We start from the raw sequence: 23,603 nt of genomic DNA, 5'->3' as shown, positions 1-23,603 counted from the left end.
GTTCGCCTTCCAAGGCTACTTTACTCCTTCTTCTCTATCAAGCATCATTTGGCACCACATTTTGCAATTCACATGAGCAAATTGTGTTAAGAGGGATTTACTACAGGAATGATAAACTACTGACCAGTGATGAAAATCAGTCATTGCCATAATCCTTCTAATTCTATGCTTTGAAAGAAGTGTGCACAGAGGTTGTGTTTTGACAACCATGGAGGCAGACAGGCAATCTGTGAGAAAAGGAGCGAGAGGAAAAACTCACCTCACCATGTAACCCAATAGAGCTTGGTGAAGAATGTGTCTCTGCTGAAATAAAAAAAAAGAATAAATAAATAAGCTCCTCATGAGTAATAATCCAGACGGTGGGGGGGCTTGAATTGGAATATCAAGCGGGAGGAATGGAGGAATATCTTTGCGTGGGTTAGGCTATGTAAAGGGAGAAGAAACACCCACGTATCATGGGCAAAATAAGGAAATCATTAGAGATGATGAGACTGAGCGTGGGCAAGGCAGGGTGCATTTTTCTAAAGGTCTGTAAAATTTACTGTTGTTTGAAAGGTCACTGCCTGGTGCTGGCAAGCAGCTGGGAGTTGTAAACGACCCTTCTTATCAAATGTTAATGCTGGCAGACCTCACGTCACACTCGCCGGCAGCAGGAATATGTCTTTGAGGTCCTGCAGGTTCCATGGAAACAAGTCATTTCATTTACATGCGAAAATGCGACCAGCTAATTGGTTTTCATGGAACATCAAATAGCAGGATGGCTTTTTGTGGTGGGGGCCAAATGGAGGGAAGGAAATGTAAGACCTCCCTAGGGTCTGTTGAATCAGTCTGTTTTTGTCGCCATATGTGTCACAGGTTTTGTGGGCAGTAGACTCAAGGCCAAAGGAGGGAAGACTATTTTGTGTCCCTGAGGGATGTTTGTTGTTTAGAGGAAGTGCTCTGTTTGCTTTGGGGCAAAATAAGGGTCACTTTAGGCATTAATGTTCACAAAGTGAACTCCTCACTGCTTCATAAAGAGGGTTCATAAATGAAGCAAACATGGGTGGACATGAAGCCAAGGAATGGACTAGAAAGGGTATAAATATATATACATTTTAAAACTATATCCTCTAATAGATTTCTGATTTCTTTGTAATACCTTTTTTTTCAGAAATTGCATGTAAAATGAATTAGCTTGGATTTACAGATGTGTACTTAAACAACCTCTTTTCCTTCTATGTGTGTTTGTGTGTGTGGCCACATAGAAATTAAAAATGCTAAACATAATTTGCTGTCATAAGATGATCTTTTAATTCTCATCTGGTAGCTACTAAATGCTGGCTAAATTAGCCCACACTGAATCCTCAATAAATTCTGCCAATGTGAATATTGATTTAATACATGTCTCTGTTGTTAACATCACCACGTAGATAGGGCCGATTATGATGTGTATTAGAATGCCTCTGGACCAAGAGGAAGATGGCACTTACTGTCTGTTTACCATCTCAAGGCTGATAACATGATGTGACGGAAGCAGAGAAATTGATTTAATCTTCTACTCCGTGGCAATGAATTTTAATTTTCCTAGAAGATGTAATCTTTGCCATGAATGGTTTGTTGTAGACATTAGTATAAACCCTTCTGTTGGAGGGAATATGGCTGATATCATTTCCCTTTTGTCCCAGCTGAATGGGAGATCAAATGATTTGTGATTACAATGATATGGTGTTATTTTCAATCCAAAAATGCCGGAAAAAGGAAATGTAGACAGCAAATCTCCCAGAATTATTCATAAATCTAATGATATGCCCACCACTTGGCAATTTCAAGAGAGAGAAAATAAGACTTGCATATGAAGCTCCCTTTGTCCTTGAGAGCTATTAATAAGAGTAAGTTCACATTAATGGGGACAGAGAGAAAAAGAGAAACAAAACAAATATATGGCACACTGAGGGCCCTCGGTTTTTGTATTTACGAGTGCCCCGGAGACACAAAGCATACTAATCACCCAGGCAAGGCCTGAACTTGTGTCCAGAAAAAGTAACAGTGTCAGTGGTAATTACACATGTAGAGTGGGGCTTGTCCAAACACAATTGAGATGCAAAACAAGGGGAGAAACGTGAATCCACCGGCTTCCTTTCTGCCCCCCATACACTGTTTTGTTGTGCAATGCAGTAGCCCCCCCACTCTTTTTCTCTGTCTCTCTCTCTATCCTCTTTCTCTCCTCGTCAAGACTGCAGCAGCTCCATCAGTCTCAGGACAAAAAGTCACCAATGAAAGAAATACCGCATTTAACACTGCCCCCTGCTGTTTGGAAATATGAAGGACAGCTCAGAGAGAAAAGGAGAGATTGCAGCCACTCACCTCACTTGCTCCATCCAAACACCAACTTATTCATGAAATGCTTCATGAATACATACATTACATGCTGTCATTCTACATGAAAAATACAGTCCCTTTAAGCATGCTGCATGTCAAGCTGTTAAATCCATTGATGACAACATATAAATTGAACAGTTCAGAAATCGATTGTGAAAATGACATCAGTATCTTCTCAACTGGCTTGCGTACGTGGGCTCGGCACTTCTGTACAATACTTTGAAGTCTTCGAAATATTTAGAAAGTTACATTGCTCATGGTGCAGCACATAGAGAAAGAGAATAAGGTAAAGAGGGAATGGTGCGCAAATGTGAGAGAGAAAAAGAGAGAAGCAACTAAATCATTAAAGCAGACAAATATAGATTTTCTGTCTGTGCTTCGTTGTAATTGTACAGACTTGGACTATCTCTTTGGTGTATAGGATGTAAATGAGCCTCAGGAAACCCTGTGTGTAGAATGTGTGTACAGACTATGTTCGAGCCCTGAAAGACCGCATTCATGCTGCCTCCTTAATCAACCTTTACAAGACAACTGATAAAACACAATGAGGTAAGAATGGAGGGAGAGACAGAGCTGGAGAGTAAAAGGGAAGAAAAACAAGCAAATTCGCTGGCACACCATACTGAGATTGGTGCTCTTCTCTACATCCCCTCCCACCATCACCCCACCTTTACGCTATTCTCACCTCTCAATCCCAGCCCCTTCTTCCCCTCCACTCCCTCAATTGGTACTGTCCAGGAAAATAAACGATCTGCAAGTGCAGGCACAGCATGGTGCCAGAGTTAACTTAGCCAGAGTCGAAGAGATGTTTAAAATTGTATTCTCTAAAGGTCACGCTCCTCTTTCTCACAGTCTCTGCCTGTCACCTCAGCTTTGTGTGTGGAATCCGTGCCTATTGATCCGGCCTCCGACGAGCACGTCCTCGGCGGCAAGCTGCTCAAATCACAGCATGCTGGCGTGGGGAGGCTCCCACACTGTGCCCAGATCACAAAGCGTTTGATAACGGAAGGGAGGGTGAGAGGGCCCAGAGAGATAGGAAGGCTGGATGGCAGAGAAAGAGGGATGAAATGGGATGGGATGACAGAGAGGAAATGGGGAAGTGGGCATTATCTTCAGTATGAACTACAAATTGTCTGCAGACGGAGAGAGAAGCCTCCCCCGGATGTGTAAATCTGTTTTCAGAGCTTTGAAAATCCAAATGCTCTATTCTCCCCTCCCCTCCCCTTTCTCCCTTGTTAAACCAAGGCCAAATCACCAGCCCCCATGTGTAATTTCTCAACAATGCTTCTGGCCGCCTGGCTTGATGGCTCAATGTTCCCTGTATGACATGTACTGCCTCAAAGGGAGGTCTGTGCTTTTATTCAGCTCAAACTTGATACCAAAGCTGTTCAAACACCAAGGCTTTTCTTCTAAATACAGAATAAAGAGTGTGTGTGTGCCTGTGTTTGTGTATGTGTGTGTGACAGAGAGACAGAGGTAAAATGATGGCTGGACTCAAAGCAATGTTTTATTCAGTAAAGTCTGTCATTTTTTCCTTACTATTATCTGTCTTGTCTTTTTCCCATTTTCTTTATGCATTTTTTCTGTTTTGCTTCCTGTCACTCTTTGTCTGTCCCTCCCTTTTACATGCCCCCTACATGACCTTTTGAAGGTGTGCCATTTCTGAGAATGAATTACATTTTTGCTTAGCATGACAAATTAAAAGATCAGTTAAAGCAAGCAAATGTCATCTTTATTTGGCAGGGGCCGATCAATAAAGTTGCTAGCGAGCGTCTCTTTATCCACAACTCTAGTCCTGCGTTTGGGGGACATCAATCACGTTGCCCAGGATTTGTGCGGCCACTGTGGATCTTTACAAACAGCGGCTTGGGATACAAATAGGCTGAGCAGTTGTTGAATTAGTGCCTTTGAGTTGCTGGTCTGACTGAAGACTCCTGTCCACTTGTGTGTGAATTAGCAATTGATTGCTGCCTTATGTCGAACTCGCAGACAGTGAGTGCCAAAGGATAGAATTCCTGAGTGTGCAGGAACAATCACAAATGGATGTTTGATTATTAAAAGAAACAAAGTTTCTTTAAAAAGACTTTGGGCATGAACAGTTCCGCACATTTTAATTCAGGTCTCATCGGGAGCAACAACATGCTTTTAATGGGACATTGGTTTAATTAGCTAAATTCATCCATAACCAGTGGATTGCTTCCTACAAGGCTCTGACACAATATCCTCCCACTCTCATCTCTTTCATGAGTGTCTGCTATCAGAAGCAGGATAATGAACTATACCTCAACAACAATAGAATTGAACATTTAGCCTCATGCTGTATCACTGCATCGGCAGCCCCACACAATGGTCACATCTAGGATTAACTTTTAACCTCTTTCTGTATTACATGTAACATGTATATCATCCATATGTACATTTTGTAACGTAAGCATGAGAAGTACACAATATCATCAAGGTCAGTTCAAGTTATTCTCTTTATTTCTGTAATCAAATGTGTCATTTTGAGCTGCTGAAAGGGCCACTAAATTAAATAAAATTCAGATTAATTATCTTGATCTTTTATCCCGACACATTAAGTTTAAATAAACTAGTTTATTTGTATTTCCACCAACACAATTCCTTGAAGTCAACGTTCTCATTTTTGTGAATATATATAATAACCTCATAATTCATTACTTAACCTGTGTAACTGTAATTGTTCCAAAATTTGTGCTTTTGTAGCATTTTTCTTCTGATCGGTTTTCACAGTGCACAACTCCAGCAATTGCAGTAAATCAGCTACCAGCACAACTGAGCAGAGTTCGGTTTGGTTTCTTGGGAGGTGAAAGTGCCTCTGATGCTTGCAGAAATGAAATCATAGACTCAAGCATAAACACTGCTCTCTAGTGCCACCATGTGGCAATATGAAATACAACCTCTCATGTCTACTCACTGCACCGAGAACATGATAGAAAACACCCTTTACTGTAATTCACTCATTTTAATTCTCTACTAAATCTACTAAATCTCTTTGAGGATCAGCAGTCTGGGCACAAGCCTCGACTAACTGTAGACGTCCAGTCTATAACAGCGTGAACAATCACTTGGGGATCAATAAAGTATTTCTAATTCTGATTCTGATCACTCACATTCATGTTGATGCCTACACCTGACTTGTATGCCTTTTCAAACCAGTCAGTCGAACATGTAAAATGCAAAATCTTTTCAGGATAGTACACAACTCATTGTTCAGTATATGGATTCATTATTTAATACCTTTTTAAATATATATTAATTTTGTCATTTTATTTAATTAAAAGAGAAGGATAAAGGATTTTGCAGATTTAATAATATTCTAACTATTTAATCTAATTTGATCTAATCAAGAATCAATTTTAACCTAATCTATCTGAACTATGTAGTCTTACAAATAATGGATTTATTTCTGCAGGTATTTATCTTTTTGACTTCGTCACTCTACTTGTTGCAATCCAGACTACCCCAAAAGTGTGAGTAAAATTAAATAATGGCCTTTGATCCTTAGTCATGCAGGAGTATAATCTATATTAAGCTTCATAAGCCAATCATGTGGAGTCATGAGTTAAGTCATGTTCCTTTTCTTATTGTTTATATAGCAAATCCTTTAAGTCACACTGAAGCGGCATGAAGGATGATCACTGAGCTGTACTCGCATATAAAAATATCTGAATCATTTACAGATAACCTCTGTACTGTAGTAAGCAGGGAATCACATATATATATATATATATATATATATATATATATATATATATATATATATGAAGCTATGAAGCTATAAGCTGCATCCCAGATAACTCAACAACCTACAGCATCACCGTCTTCCTTCTAAACTCACACAGTGTGCTGTGAGATAATCACTCCCGTAATGAGTCCCCAAATTAGGAGGGGAACGGCATGCCAGATTAGAGCAGAGCAGAGAGCCAACAAAGGGCTCTGTGAGAGGGGAAGTAGAGTTGATGGAGCAGTGGTGGAGGGGATAGAGAGACAAAAAGTCAGAGGGAGAAAGAGAGAAAGAAAGTGCTAGCAGATAGTTTTATTCCTTAATTACTCCCCTTGTTAACCCCTCTCAGCAACTCTATGTCTGGTTCGTGTGCAGGTCAGCACTACAAAGTGTCTGGATGAAGAGGCCAGGGACAGTTTAATCCCACTTCCCTGTGTATCTCTGCCTCTGCAATAGATTCTTTCCACCGTCAGTTTCTCCTTCTGCTGTCTCTTCCCCAGATGAAAATGAAACAAAACTTCCAGACAACCAAATGTAAAGCGGCAGGATTGCAGTAAAATCTTGGGTTACATGTTAATATGATTAATTTGTCAGATTTCCTTTGATGCCTGTATTGTGTTGTTTATATTTTGTATGTCCTTAAATACAGTCAAAATAGGCTCCCACTGCATGAGGATGACTCAACAACCCACTGCACCATGTGTTGCCTCTCAGTGTCATTGGGATGAAAAATGTACTCAGTTCATAACCACACCATTTTGCATTCAGTTTGTATTTCATGTTGAATCGAAGTGGAAATGCTCCCAGAAATGTTTTTCTGGAACAAAAGTACGTTGCTTCAGAGGCTTTTCTGATGGAGGATGTGATCAGAGATAAGTGTTGTTATCAATAAGATAGTACGATAAGATGTACACATACATACACACACACACACACTGGCCCTCCAACGTTGAAGGACACGGTTTCTAAACACATCTAGTGGAAGGAAGATAACATGTTCTGCAGTATTTACACTGCTGTGGATGACACTCGGGTCCAAAGGTGTATTTTCAGATATTACAGTGAATATAGTAAAAAAAAAAAACTGTAGTTACAGTCTACACTGTGTATCATGTGAGATTTCACAATGGTTGTTTGGTAAGTTTCTTAATGTTTTTATGATGCACACAACAGTAAGCATCCGTGCATACTGCTGCTTCAGGTGACATACTGTATGGATATCCATTCATGTATTTTTTTATTTTATTATTGATCTGATTAACTAAACTAAACTACAAACGTTTGTTAACGAGGATGCATGCTGAGGTAGAGCTGTTTGGACAGATACATTATGAGATAAATAGCCATGTATGTACAGTTGCTAAATGAACAATGATGTGGTGATGCTGGCTGCCAAAAACTGACTACCATCACTTCTCAAAAATGTCACACAGGGTGTCAGACCCATACAGTATGTACATACCAAGAGGCTCCAGAGGTCCATTGGCTGTTCGACTTGAGTTTAAAATGGGCAAGCTGAGTGATCTAAGGAAGCTTAAATATGGTATAATGGTTGGTACCAGACATGTCAGTAGACGCTCTCGAGGGATTTTGGCTTGGTACATTTTTTTAGCATTTAAAGCAATACACATCCAGCCCATTCAGAAACCAAACTAGCCTTGACTGATGAGACAGGTCAATTGCAAAACAATTAGACTTAGGCACGCCTCGGTACAGTGATGTGCAGAAAGGCATCTAACAACTTGTCAAACCTAGACGTGGATGAGCTAAAGAATCTCCTTAAAGAATAGTGAAAGTTCTGAAGGTAAAAGAGTACTGCATAGCAAATATAGTACCAATATAAAAAGCATTCTAAGGATTTAGTATGTATACTGTATATGAATTTGGAAGCAGTTACAGTATATTGAAATTATATTTTCATCTATATCTATGCAGCACAAGAGTGTCATATTTTTAAGTACAGTATAAGTAGTATTAGAAGAACCTGTAATGCTACCAGTGTCAGTTTGTACCTGCACTTCAAGCATATTAATATTGTACTATGAGGGTATTCTAAAAATGTCAATAAACAAAAACAAATCAGAATTGTGCTGTTTTTTACTGTAGGTAAGGTTTGGTTTATTTGGTTCAGTTCTCACAACATTGCAATGCATTTAAATGAAGTTCAGATTGATTTACAAAGTAATATTCCCACAAAATGCTACACGTGGCATACTGTATGGGCTTATTCATAAAAATCTGTAAAAATATTCTAAAACAGCCCAGTTGTTGAGTCTTTCTGTAAAGGCTAACATGCTTAACAGTTCTACTCAAATATTTGAGCCAATGAACCAAGATGCAAAAAGGGAAACTTCCTATTTATTTGTTTACTCCAAATTCCAATTATTGTTTTGCAGCTTAATAAAATAAATCTATCTTACTATGTAAAAGAATTCCAACAGCTTCATGGTGTATTTGATAAGCAGGAGAGTTGGCTTTACCACTTTATGCAGTGGTAAAACAAACTGCTTCAGAGCAGAGAAATCAGTTTTAGATAGACAGTGTACATGGTACCATAACATGGTAACAACCAGTAGGAGGAAGCACACGCTTTCCCTCCACACTTCATGACCTAGTTTCAGCTCTGAGCTTCTAGGACATTTTGTTCTAGTCTCATCCATCGTTCCTCATTTTCTCACATGAGGTCAACCGTTTTAAGTAGCTTAAAGGACGATAGCTCAGGCAACTGAAGCCAAAGAAGGAGAATATATTTCACATTCACGGTGCCAAGCTTGTCAAAGGAATGTCCTCTTCCATGTAAACAGTGGATCTGTGTCCACTGTTACTGAGCAATTAGAAGTTGAACAATTATTGAAATTGAGAAGGGGGAAAAAATCCACCTCATGTCCAGCGAGCAAAGCCCTGAGTTGCATAGTGTTGTTTTGCATTGCTTCTTAAGTTGTATAATATAAATCAAATGTTTTCCTGTGTCAGCTCTTTAAATGCATTGAAACAGGATTTCATATAATTTTCTATACTTAAAGGATTTGGAGGCCTTAAATTTTCCAGTGGCCCATGCTAATTTAGCAAAACTAGCCTATATCTATGTCTACTGTGTATATATTTATGATTGTATATGGGTGTGGGTGTGTGTGGGTGTGTATGTGTTGTGTGAGAGAGAGAGAGAGAGAGAGAGAGAGAGAGAAACAGACTCATGACAACACTTATCTGTGCTATAGGACTACGTGATGTTCTCAAAGTAAGGAGAGAAAGAAACCGCTGTTGTGTGCAGACTCGCATACACTCACACACACACACACACACACACACACACACACACACACACACACACACACACACACACACACACAGCACTATTTGTTGAGGAAGCACATGTATGTCTCGCCATGGGATAGGAAGCAGATACACTTTCATTGTATTGTCGCTGTGCAGTGAAAGTTTGTGAAAGTTCAACGCTAAGAGGATTATGTTATGTTATGTAAAAGCTTTTGTGTGTGTATGTGTGTGTAGGTATCTTTATCAGTGTTGTTGATCAAACAGTGATAACGCAGGAGTGGGATCATGTGGGTGTCTACGTGAAGAGGAGCTTGTGTGATACGCACGTGATTTAAAAACTGGTACTAAAATGTTCCTCGCTGGCCTGTGCTCACAAGTGAAGCATGAAAAAGCACAGTCTGAATGACGTATCATCTGGTTCTGCACATCAGAATGGCTGTGTGTGTAGGTGTGTGTGTGAGTGTTTATGTTTTTGGTTGTTTTACTTCTGTGCGTTTATTCACATAGGTATCTATACAACTGTGGAGGAAACTAAATCTAAGGAAGATTGCTCACAGGGAAATACATGATTTTGACCTATAAGTGCTTATATTGGGCATCATACTCCACAATTAGTTCAATATATCTTTATTTACTCATATTATATTTCTTTTCCTCATGTGGAGTTGAAGTGTGAGCCTCACTGTAAACTGCTTTTGAAACCAAAATTCCAGGCAATTACCCGAACCTAACCAATTTTTCATAACAGAGCGAAAAAGTCAGGGATGAGTCTTTGATGTAGCAGATAACAAGGAGTAATAAAGGCTGGCATTGCCCAATCAAGTAACTGAAGGTCATGTTTAATTCCACAACAGTAAATGGTGATGAAGGCGATGCTTTCAGCAGATGCCCATTTGGCAAAATTCCTCTCCAGGGAAGATATTTAGGCTTAGCAAATCTCCGGCAGTATGTCTGTGTGGCACTAAAAGTGTCTCTATGATACCTACCAATAAGGCAGCCAAAGCTGTCAGTAGACATATCCCACAGCTGAACAAAATGTACAGAGCAGCCACCACTAAACCCATGAAAGGCCTTGCCAGTCAGCCAAAACAGCAGCCTTTGTTCACTATATCACTAATCTTCAACAAACAGTTAGGATGAAGCACATTGTGCTTACCACCCTTGTGGTGACAATGCAGATTAGAGACATACAGGGAAATGAGCTGCAGGATGAATTGTTGTGAAATTAACTAGTCTACACTAACAAAGCCAACTGACAAACCACATTTAGACAGGGAAGTCAATGTGTTTTTGTTCAATACCCCCATGGTATATGTGTGTTTTTGTGCTGATGTTTTTGTTCTGCACATATCTCACAGGACCGCAAACCAATCCATTTGTGTAAAAAACTGTGGCTACAATAAATGGAGGTCACTGTGCAGTTGTCTTAGATCACCTTGAGGTTCATTATTGAAGGTGCGTGCCACCGTCTCACTCACAGAAAACATGTCGCTTGCACATTCGTCATCAGCCTTTTTGTGGCTGCTCTGCAAAGTGAAAGCAGTCATTTTCAGAACATGCTGTCCTTGGTTGGTTTTTACAAAAGGAAGTGGCTGAAAACCACCAATACACACACACACACTCACCAGCCTTCGTGTACAGAAAGACATTATTAACAATACAACGATGTTGTATATCTGTTGACGGTGAAAGGAATCTATGCTGAAAAGATTTTTATGGAAAATGTTTTCTAAAGTAAAGTTAATACTGGTTATACCAACAGACGTCCTCTGAGAAGTCATAAAACCTCTACTGAAAATATTTCAGTTTTCTCTGAAAAGAGGGCAAGTAGAACTTTATATTTGAATTGAATATCGAGTAGAATGAACCACTGCAAGATTCTCCATTTAGAAAGGTGGCTCAAGGATAAGTAAATGCAACAGTGGTCAGTTCCAGGTACTTTATCATCATGTGAAACTCAACTGTGGAACAAACTTGGAGTTTGAACTGTGCAATGATGTAAAATTCAAAATATGAAGTAGTTAAATGTGACAGCCTCATGAATGGCTGATTTCTCATTTTTTAAAGTGGTGTATAATCACATGTTTGAAAAAAATAATTAAATTCACAGTCTGAGGAAGGATGGAGTTTCACACTGAATGCATACCTTATAGCCCTATACAATGCCAAGATTGTATTAAAAACATTGTGTTGTGATTTTGTTTTCTCACACTGGGGCTACAGCATTGCCAACTTGACCTTAAATCACCCAGCCCCAATAGATGGAAAGAATGCTGTGCCAATTGCACCTTCGTAACACAACCACAGCTCCTTGAAAAGCTTAATGGGGAAAACATCTAGTTTTGAACTATCAGGGACTACTTCAGCCTAGAGCTAAACCTGGCTACCAGGCTGTAAATGGTGTATATATTGTCAGCTTGAATGCTACCATTCAATGTTACCATTCAAGTTGGACAGAATGTGAAAATGTGGCTCCAAACTTTTTACTGCATTCTGTGTTGAGAGCTCACCTTCACCACCTTTCTCTGGCAGATTACACAGAGGAAACCAGCTCACTTCCAAAATCAAATAATTGATGTCTCTCTGTAAGCTACTGTAACACGCTGCTCAAGGACAGTGGAAACTGGGATTGAATGGATTCTACAAAGATGAAGAGGAAGACCAAATGATGCCAATAATACATGAGTGGATGACTACTAAGTTTTATAAGCTATGCTTAATGGCATATTGGCATGTTGGATTGCTAATGTTTTGCTAGCCTAGTAGGCAGGTAGCATGATGTTAGCAACTAAGCTAGTTATTAGAGCTAATATGACAATATTCATTATTTCAAATGACTATATAAAAGAATATCGCTAAATATCAAAATATTAGACATTTTTCCATTCTGGCGTATTGTAGCTGATTGTTGTGGGAAAATTACATGCTCATAATTCTGATGACGCAGGGTTTTTAACAAGTCTACTGATCAGCAGGCCACCAGGACAAACAGTACAGAATCTTCTTTCATATAAAGTCGGAATCAAATGATGTGTCCTCCGATGCTCTTGAGTTAGTTTGATGGTTTTAGAGTCAACAAACTTTCCCAGGATGGCCCAGCTCTGTTGTCATGTTTTACTGCCCTTGGAGCAGTTTTTTGACCTAAAAAAGACAGGTCACAGGGAAAGAGAGAGAACAGGACCAATTGTGTAACTCAAGTATATCAATTAATTGAGTGCTGTTCCCATAAAAACTACAAATAATCAGATAATGGAGGTTGTGTCCTCAGTGCAGTTCTCTTACTGGCCCTGATGATCTGGCATAGAAAATGAAATAAAATGAATAGATTAGGTCCAACCAAATTAAACATCTATAAAACAAAGAGGCTTAATTGATGTGCAGTCCTTCTACAGTATCTGTCCAATTATCAGAATGAGAACCATTTCTCTAAATAGAACATCCATCATTCCTCAAAATGTTTTAAACAAGTTTTGCCAGGGGCGAAATTATGATCATTGCAACAACAAGGAAAGAACTTGCCTGGCACATTGTACCCTCATTTATTTCAATTTGGAAATTTCCTTTAAGTTTATATGTAATTATGTGTTCTGTAAAACTAAAAATGGGGTTACAGTGACTAAAACCTCCTTTGGGGACAATAACATGTCCTGTGACTGCCAACTTCTTCATTCATCCACTGGCACAGTATATACTGCATTTTACATAAAAGGCCTTGACATGCATTGGCCCGCATGATGAATGGAAGCGTTTTTGCAGGTGTTTGGGGAGTAGTCCCTGGTGAACTCTCACATTATAAAGTATAGGAATTTGTCATGAAAATCCCACTTCCAAAGTGTGTGGCAATATGGGCAGCTTGTGTTTAGTGTTTAGGTCTTTATTTATTTTTTATTTCTTTATTATTTTATTTTTTGCTCTTGTATTCCGGATGTCCACCCTATTGTCATCATACAGCCTTCCTGTGTACTTCCTTTCTTACTGTAGTGTTTCTGTGTTCCTGTAAGGTCTTCGCACATCTGTGTTTAAGTTGCTATAATCAGTGGTTGGTAGTAACACACCCCAACCACACACACACTTTTTATTGTTTGTTGATTTTGGGAGAATGGTAAAGAAATAGTTCCACTGAGAAGTGAGAGTAAAGCAGAGAGAGAAGACAGACTTCAGTGAGACAGCATACTCATCTAAGAACAAACACACACACACAAACACAAAATGACTGGTGAATCGTCCCTGTTTTCTCTAGAGCCCAGATGCAAATCTACCCAAACAGTGGTGGCACGCAAGCAGCAGCCGTCTGGGCATTGTGCCAGTACGCGAAAGGGAGACACAGTGTGCTAAGGACAGGCGAGGTCACACCGTACAAGAGATTTAATAGGCTTGAGTATAAAAAAAAGTGCATGTGATCTGTGAAAAGTGGAAACAATAAGAAGACGTAGAATAATATCTCATGGAATGTAGTCAGGAGTTTAAGTCCCGTGCAGCTTTGGTTTGTACTATAGCACAGAAAAAGGAAGAAACATTGAAACTGTGGGTTGCAGTTCAACTTGCTCTGTTGGAAAAGTGATTATTAGTTGCTCTACTTACCTTTATCTACTAGTTTCAGCAATGTGTTTCCTTTAGCACTTTGAGGTGAGACTCATATTGCAAATTTTGTTGAATTTTAAGTAAAAAAAATCACTAATTGCTGCAGGGACTTGGAATTGCCCAAAACTAACCAATGATGCAAGTCATAGACATTCAAGAAAGAAAAACATTTGCTCCATTGATCATGTAAAATACAAATCTGAGGACAAAGTGTAAAAAAGGTGTTGCAGGATAATATGATTAATACAATATAGTAAGGCAACTAATGCACTTAGACTTGAGATTCAGCATGCACTTATGCCCTTTCATAGAGGAATGCATTTAATATGTCTTGCTTTTTGTTCTCTGTGTCACATTTGAGAGCTCATGCATGTTGGTTCTGTCCTCAGGTGACACATACACCCTCTGGGCATGAGCCAGGATGCAATTAAAATATCTACCTCTAGGGGGCTCACCTATACAAGATTCCTCACTCATTGCTCTGCAGGAGATGACAACTGAGCACCTATAAAGTGACTCTAATGATTATTTAACATGTATAACTCATAGACTAGTACATAGTTTAGACAGCCATGAGACATTATTTAGCAAAATGCTGTTGTAATTATCTTGCACTGCAATAAGCCAATCAAATCAGAGGATCTCAATTCATGTTGAGAGGGTTCAAGGTTCTTCTGGTTCTCATTCTGCTCACTTAATCAGGGACTGTTTTACACCTGGGAAGCTACATGAATGTAGTCAACTACTGCAGCTGTTAGGTTAGGAAACCAGCAGTGCCTTGGGCTCAGAATTGAGGGATAAAGGTTAGAAAAGTGAACAAACACCATAACTCATAACTGTTCTGCTGGTGCTGCTCAGCAGCCAGCTAAAGGTATAAATGTTGGCAGCTGTGCATGGGGTGCACAGAAGCCTCAGGCCTCTAGAGGGCCCACTAATGCTACCTGCACCACCTGAGTCTCTGTAGTGATGTTGCATCAGTGGTTTAGAGGTGAACTTCTTACCTACCATGTGGGAAGTTTACATTCAATTCCAGGCTTATACAATGTTTTCGCACAGTATTAAAGCAGAATACTAATATCTGTCCTTCATTGACAACATGTGCCTGCATGTAGTACCAACTAAAACACTTCTATCAGTGCCAGTGACAAATATGTTTCCCACCTGTGGCCAGCAGCAGAAAACTGGTCATAAATGGCCCAGGTGTGAATGTGTGGAACCAAATGAATGTGAAGCAAGGTGTTGCTGGCAAAAACATGCATCCTGAATTGAGTTTTGCTACATGTAAAAAGGTTGGAAAAACAACTATAGGCCTTTTGATGATGTGAATGTGGTGTTAATAAGCTGTGACATTTTAGTAACTTGTGTCTTCAGTGGAGCAGCCAAACTTGACTTGTGCCAGCATGTAATTAGCACAGCCTCCTGCCCATAGAGTAGTGGGGGCCAGATTACTGCATCTGCTTTATGTGTCTCATAGTCCTGTCAGGGTCAAGCCTGTTAAACATTCATTGTCCATCCTCTGGAAGTCAGCAGCTTCCAGTTCTGGAAGAATGGAGACAACAACAGAGAGATTTACAGACTGCAGCGAAAGAATATGCACATTTGAAGATGAGCGTGTGTGCTTGCGTTTTGTCAGTGCACGTGTGGGTTCTTAGATGTTCCCTGTTTCCAGATTGATCATTAATGTTACAGCTCATGTAGCAACTTGACCAGTATCTTCACAACAACATACTACCAGCTGCCAGGAGCTCTTTAACTTGCACACAAACAAACACTGCCTGGCCGTGATTTTACAGCTCCCATATAAAGCTGCTTTTTTGGGACGATAATCTTGCCCAATCTCTTTTAATTTGTTTGGCTTTTAGTGTTCCCATAAGAGACTCCTCTCCTTGGCAGACAAATAAGCCCTTGCTTGGAGTTTGATGGTGCCAAACTGCTTGAAGTAAACAACTTTAGTTCAAGCTGAACAGAATACTATGAGGCTAAACCTTTGTACACCAAAGACCTCAGAGGTGTGTACAGTAAATTGCAGCTGGAAAGCCCCATAGATTCAGTTTCAGTTTTGCAGTCTGCTTGGGATGTCATGTGATTTATACCACATTGGCTAACATCACACACACTTCCAGTTACTGTAAGTGAATGTAATTTACCATTATAAGATTCGGGGGGATGAGGAGTGGTGGGCTTGTTTGAACAAGACAGACCACAAGTTTTTCATGTGCGGTACCTACAAAGGTTATATAGCAAATGCACCATACCAAATGTAGCCCATAATTTAAAAAAGCACACACATATACATATGACACCACACCTACTTGATTATACTGTCTTACGTCTATTCATTTCAAATTCCAGCTCAGTGGTTTGTGTATTGTACATTTTAACAAATACATGCAGTTCAGGTACTGGAGTATCTGAACTGGCCAAAAGTATGAATGCAAGTACTTGCTGGGATAGGGATAGGCATTGTTTTTGAACACTGAAAAATGGGTTAGTGAATAAAACTAAATACAGGACATCAACTAGATGTTGTATTATTTCATTAAAGATGTTGTTTTATAATCAGAAACGTATAGCCTACACCTATAATCATTTCAAAAGTTTATTTTCTGACATTCATGGTGGTAGCTTAAGGTTACTTCCATCCGATCTTTTTCATTGTGTTTCATCACTCAGCTCAAAAGGTGCCACATACTCGCACAACTCCTGACAGATGTGTGATCTTTCGCTGGAGGTATTTTCATCACAGGAAGCAGTGCCACCCTAAGGTTGGGCCCTTGGGTTGGGGCTGTTTCACCACTGTTCTTGATTGCTCTCACAGATAGGGGAAGTTTGTGGTCACAGAAAAGTCACCTCAGTGTCTCAGCGCTGTACATCACATCAGCGGGCATGATGGGACAACGTATTAGGATGTCACTTCACCGTCACGTGGTCTACTTCTGCATTTCGCTGAGGTATAAAAACAGGAGGAGCTATTCTTGTGCTCACAGCATGCTTGTGCTACAACTGAACAACAGGTTGAGTATGCATGTGATTATGTGGTATTGCTTAGGATCTTGCAAAATAAGCAGTTTGTTGCCATGTATATGTATGTCTACAGTATAAACTGTATATTTACAGTATATATATATATATTTGGTATACTTTGGTATTCATAAACAAGGTGTTAAAAGAGTTAGGGGGATGTGTGAATTCACAACTGCTGTTGGAAGAAAAAGTGTTTCATGAAGAATGCTTTTCCTGTCAAATTTACAATATTGTGTCATTAATGTGTAACATGCTGTGACATATTCATTGTTTTTATAGTTTTTTAACATATAGTTGTTATATTGAGAATGAAAAGCCAAATGTCAAGGCATATGGTTTTGTCCTGTTTGTTTCCTGGAAAAAAAGATAGAAATCATGTTATTGTGTATATCTTTGCATGGGTGTATGTGTGTGGGTGTGAATGCCTATTTCTATACCTATGATTATGTTAATGTATTTGTGTCTGTCTCTGTATTTGTATATACTGTATATTTGCTGCCTGTGTGCCACTAAAATATGGCACTGCGTGATGCCTTCAAAATTGTGGGTAAAAACTGGCATTAACCTCTTGACTCTGACCAGTGACATGAGCCCCAAAGTAAACTCTTCAGATCAAAACTTTCCGCCTTTGATTTTTCTTCTCCCTGCGGATTGCAGGGAGTATGAGATCTCTTTCATTTACTATCACCTCACAGCGCTGAATCCCCAAGAGCCCAATTTAGACTCCTGCATAAAGAAACCCTAGTTGTCTGCTGTTGTATAACTTTGTTTAACCACTGCCTTTGTGCCAGAACAACCATTGGGGAAGTGGAAAGGCTATAATTTGTCAGGCAGTTGGCATCCAGTTCAAAAAACACACTTCATGTTCAGTATAACAGTGTACTATAAAACAGCACAGACCCAACATGAAAAAGATTGTGAGCAGTGAGGTAGCTCTTTCATTTTGCTACATGAATACTGGCAACATCTTAACCTATTTGCATTACCTTAATGAGAAAATACATAATATGAAAACAATATGAATATTCTGACACTGTTTCATAACATGCAAATGACTGAAATGAACATTTCAGGCAACACTGAAAAGTTTCTTTTATTTTTTCTTTAGTTCATGTTAAAGGCGACCACAGTCCTCCAAATCATGCATGCATACTCTCCAGGGGGCATATAACCGCTTGCTGAATTGTTTTATAACAGCACACTGGTGCATTATGCTACAGCAGAGGTAGTGTTTTAAAAATGTGCCTAGGGCCACAACATTTGCAAATGGGCCATGGTAGGCATGTGTTCTATGTAATATTGTATAACCTCAGCTCAAACCTATGCAGAAGCAGTTCTCTCTAGTCATACCTGTGAAGCCAGACTGAAATGTCATCACCTCAGGATTACCCCTGCCTGAGGAGGGCGTCGGCTCGCTCTGCTCGGCCATGCTGTGCTCTCAGCTGGGATGGCAGATGAGCCACGCCACACGAAAATAAACTCACACAGGGTCACATATGCACATACTCTACAGTAGGCTATATAAGGGCACAAACATGCAAATAAGAACATATAAGAATTGTTATTCCTCCTCTTTTGAGGTTTGCAGAATTAAAAATATTCCGGATGAAAAAAGGTTGTGTGACCTGTGTGATTTGGGGAGAATTTAAAAATTTTGATGTTTGCTGTAGACAGAGTCTGAAATCGGATTGTTTAGCATTCATTATTTTTCAACTTTGTTGTGTCATTAAAAAATGTGTGCACTGCATTCTGGATCTGGTTTATATTAATTTGTGGTGTTATGTAAGCCGAAGCAGGCAGAGCATATTTGTAAGCTTCACTATGTTCACATACACATGTGGAGTTGAGTGCGCACATCCAAACTTGCATGGAATCTGCAACTCCAAAACGTACACTTCACACACAAACAAACCTTGTCCTCACCTGCAGCTGCACTGGTCTTGACTGGCTGGGACTGTCATAGCAGAGGCTGTGTTGTTGCTCTGCAGGGAGACACTATTAATTGGTCATTTGTTTTTTCACCTGTCTGGGGGCGTTATGTAACTTCAGCAAACTGGCAACAAGGTCACAACACCTCATGCGGGGGCAAACATTAGTCCCTAATCTACCTGCTGTTAGCAGTACAGTCCTGCTGGTGAGGTTATGAAACAGTTTCTTTGCAGTGTTTGTGCTTAATTTATAAAGTGAAGTGCTAACATTACAACATCATAAAACCAGATAAGTGTGTGTTTTTATGTGTGTACAGTAGATGCACACATGCATTCATGTTCTGCATGCATTACTCATACATAAGATAAACTCTGAGACGTACAGTACACAAAGTCAATAGTAAATGCAAACAATGTGAATATACTGCACTCGCCTGAGAGCTTCTTTGTAAAACACTCAAAATGTTTGAAAAAGCACTGTGTGTATAACACTGCATGCCTTAAACAGTTACTCCCACACTCAGTCAGATTGAGTACACCAGTTCTCAGGTCTGTAGGTCAGTAGGTGAAGAAGGTAAACTTACTCTTAGTTTTCAGCCACCTCCCTGATCATATCAGCCTGTAGGCCAAGTATGAAGTATATTTCATGTGGCCATGCATTGGACTCTCTATTGGATTTCTAAGGAGCTGTGGTTCAGGGTTTGTGCTCCAGCTGGCATACCGTGAGTGTGTGAAAGTGAATTTCTTTCAAACATTTAGTTCACTGTGCTTGCCTAATGCACTGTGCTGTGCTTCCCACTTATATGTGAAATCTCTGTAATAGGTCATGTCTGCCTTTGAGGAGCCACGAGTGAATCTGACCTACTTGCTAGAGAACTGCACCATTGTCCTTAGATTAAAATCATTTGCCATAACCTCTATAAGTGCATCCGTGCCTGAGATTTTCTATTTATTTACTTATTCATTTATTTAAACCCAGTTCAGGTTGAAAAGAAATAAGACTTACCAAAGGCAATCATTCTGCAACTGTGGACTGGAAAAAATTGTGCAAGGTAGCCTGTGATTTATTTTCCCACACCCTGAAATCTGTTGCAAAATACTTGCCAACTTGCAAGTGACAATGCAACTTACATCCTATCTCTCCTATTGACTAAAACAGGCACATTAGTTCAGATAAAATCTTGAAAATGGTAAGGAAAAAAAGAATAAACATACTGTAAGTCACATTTTTAAATGTTCTTGGTGTTATGTCTGTTCAACTCATCTTTATTTTATCATGTCTTCTACATGTTTTCTATTTTATTTTGTCAGCATTATTTATCAGTATTTTCTGCACCAACATGTTGCATTCAAAGCATAGTGAAATCTTAGGCAATGTTTCTGATTCAGGTTCTCAAGAGTGTTTTGGTCATTTATGAAATGTCCTGTCCTTACACCTAGAGAAAAGTTAGACCACTGACTCTGCAGGAGTGTCTGCTCCATGTGGACTGGCCCATGCCTCTGTGCACGTGAAAAAGCCAGCACATAACGCCTCAATGCCACTTGCCCTTTCTGCTTTCTCTGTTCTGAAGAAACTATTAGCCGAGTTAGACCCATATATCAGTTTGCTAATACATTCAGCAGTCATTTCTTCTATTAGACATTAGCCATTCAGGTTGTCCACCCTACTATTAGAAAAGTTTCTCATTCAATATATGTATTTTTTGTAAATACAACCTACTTGAAATTTAGTAATATATCCCAGCGCTTTCTCCACGATTGAATAGATTAGCAGTGGGCCAAATTGTCTTCAAGAGCTAACCTTTAAATAAATGTAAAGTTAATTATTCTGGGTACAGAGTTAGTGCCACATCAGCTTTCAAAAGCCTGTATCAGTCAAAACGTTGTTGTTATTTCCTCTTCCTTCCCCAACTTCCACTAATCTTTGAAATACACCCCTGACTCTAATCTCTCTCCACTTCTGTCCCCTTCAACTAAGCACTTGTTTTGCAAATGTCTCTCTGCAGGAGGTGGTGGAAGGAGGCTGTGAGTTGTAGCCAGTCATAAAGCATTGTGAATGGGTGAGCAGCTTGTACCAGACACATACAGGGTTGTTAGCTGTCTGGATCCCAGGACTTAATCCGTGTGCTGGTAGGAGTTAATAAGGGTTTAGAGGCAGGAGACTGTCTATTTAGGCAGAGCTTGAATGTCCTAGTAAGGTTGATGTGGCATTCAGGAATGTCCTTCTGCAGTCAAACACGTGTCTACAACTGCATGGGTATGTACATGTACTGCGTTCTGCACAGCAAACTGCACTCAAACGTGAATGTCCATGGATACGTGTGTGTTAACACAACTGCCAACACCGTGGCACAGAAAAAACTCTTACACTCTTATACTTCATGCTATGTTATCCCTTACACTCACATCAAATTCACTTAAACATCATTTTCTTTTGGTAAACAGGAAAAAGATACATGCAAAAACGCATGAGGTTTCCTGACATAGATAATAATAGGCTCAGTGGAGGAAAAGGTTCTTCTCATCCACCTCTTCCATTACGTTTTCCTATTAGGTCAACTCATCGTCCATCATCACTTTTATAGTATATTGCAGCCCCAACCCATCTCATGTCTCCATCTTGAGTGAGCACCTCACAGAGAGGGGAGAAAAGGTGGGTGTAGGTTTCCATGTTCCCACCCCCATAAAACTGTCCTGCCAGCAAATCTCTGGCGGGTGTAACCATCCTGCCCCAGGTATCCGATCACCCATCCCTGAGGACAGGAAGTCAGGTGTCATCACTGCCAGTACGCCAGCGTTAGCAGGAAAAGGCTTGGGCATAGCATTAGAAATAACTTCTTCCTGAGTAATGCACATATTGGGCACACGGACGCAAACACTGACACAATCAAAGTAAACCCCCACAAACGCATACTGGACACACACCCACACACACATACATGCATGCATCAGCATGGTGCTACTAATCTGATCAGCAAGAATATGGCTCACTGTACCTGCTCAGCCCCCCAGGGTCTGGCTGGGAAATGCAGTGCATCACATACAGTTAGAAACCTTTGCATTTTCCTCCAGTGAAGGCTGCTTGGCTGTAAACACTGACTATACAGCACAAAATATATTTTGAGCTACCTTATGGAAGATTTATGTCCCAGTTTAAAATCTCACAGATTTGCTTTTATGACATTTCTTACTGTAGCCCTGAGAGCACAATGCACTGCAACTTAAGACAACAAATGGAAATAGACAAAACAAAAGCAAATTAAGAAAACACTAATTTTACAATATTTTACATTTCATCACGTTTACATTCTTGGAATACCTGCTGACCAGCAAATATTAAGATTCCTCAGCTTTGTGTTGTTGGTGATGGATGAATATGGTGACGTAGATAGGATCAGCTGTGCTCATTCCACTGCCTGGCTGTTGTTGCTTCATGTCTTTCACACCTTATCATTTGGGTTGAGTGTTGGTGATGCATGATTTTAAGCCTATTCTATGGTTGCTATTATTCTAGTTCAGAATAAGAATTACTGTCATAAATGTACTGTAACTGTGCTTGTGCCCATCATGCCCCTCAGTAATCTAGTGTGTGTGCAGTAGCTGTGTTTTGATTTGTAATGCTATCAATAAATCTGGCCTATTCCAGGAAGTGAGAGGGCAGGGCTCACTTACTGTGTCCTGTTAAAAAGAGCATTTGTTTCTTCTGTGTAGAAGTGGCTCAGTGGCATTAGAATATTATTACTGCACTAATTTATTGTGTTGGCTAAAAATATGACTATAAAAATATGATATATTAACTACTACATCAAAATGTAGATCTATATGTATTTACAAATTTTACAGTACTACATACTAAATATATATACTTTTGTTACTATGTATGTATATGCCTACACAGTGCTCATTGTAATATGTTCATTATCTCATTATTAAAATGCATGCACGATCTGCATGTTGAACAGCAATCAGAAGATATGGATGTGAGCATTTTTCCTTAAATGTCCTGTAGCTTCCTTTACCAGCCACTGTTGGTGCTGTATGTGAGACATTGTAATTTATACTACATTAAGTTCAGACAGTTTTTAGTGCATGGGTTTTGCAACCCTGATCAGAAGTCACCAAGTGTTACCTTCTCAGGCTACACTGTTAAAATACAGTTAGCTGAGAGATGATCTCATACCTAATTAAAGAGAAGACTTGGCATTCTCTCAGAGGGTGTTGTTGCCCTCGGGATGTAATTTTTTCAGAGAATTAAGCGTCATTGACAGTAATAAGTGAGGTTTTCATGATCATTACACACGTCACATTGCTTAATGCCTTTAAACTATCGCTCGGAAACTGCACTGCCTGCTTATTTGGTTAGCTAGTGTATTGTATTCGAGACTCACGTGAAGTCCAAAGCAGGTGATAGTGTTTTGTGTGAAAATCAACCAATGCACTGGCATCAAGCAGACATTTCACATTTTTCGATTTATTACGCCAGATAGCTGATAACATAACAACATGATCAGATTGAATGGCATTAGGGTGGAAAGAGCAAATATCAGCTCATCTTCTCGCCTGATTTGTGGAAAAGCCTCTGATCACAGAGGCAATCAAAGCAATATGTGAAGAATTATTTTTTTGATTGTAATTATATTCATTTATTTATTGCAAGCATTACTATGGACATCTACTCTGCAACTCGGGCA

Source organism: Siniperca chuatsi, linkage group LG8 (assembly GCF_020085105.1).
Source record: "Siniperca chuatsi isolate FFG_IHB_CAS linkage group LG8, ASM2008510v1, whole genome shotgun sequence".
NCBI classification, from domain to species: Eukaryota; Metazoa; Chordata; class Actinopteri; order Centrarchiformes; family Sinipercidae; genus Siniperca; species Siniperca chuatsi.
This window is presented reverse-complemented; position numbering follows the sequence as displayed.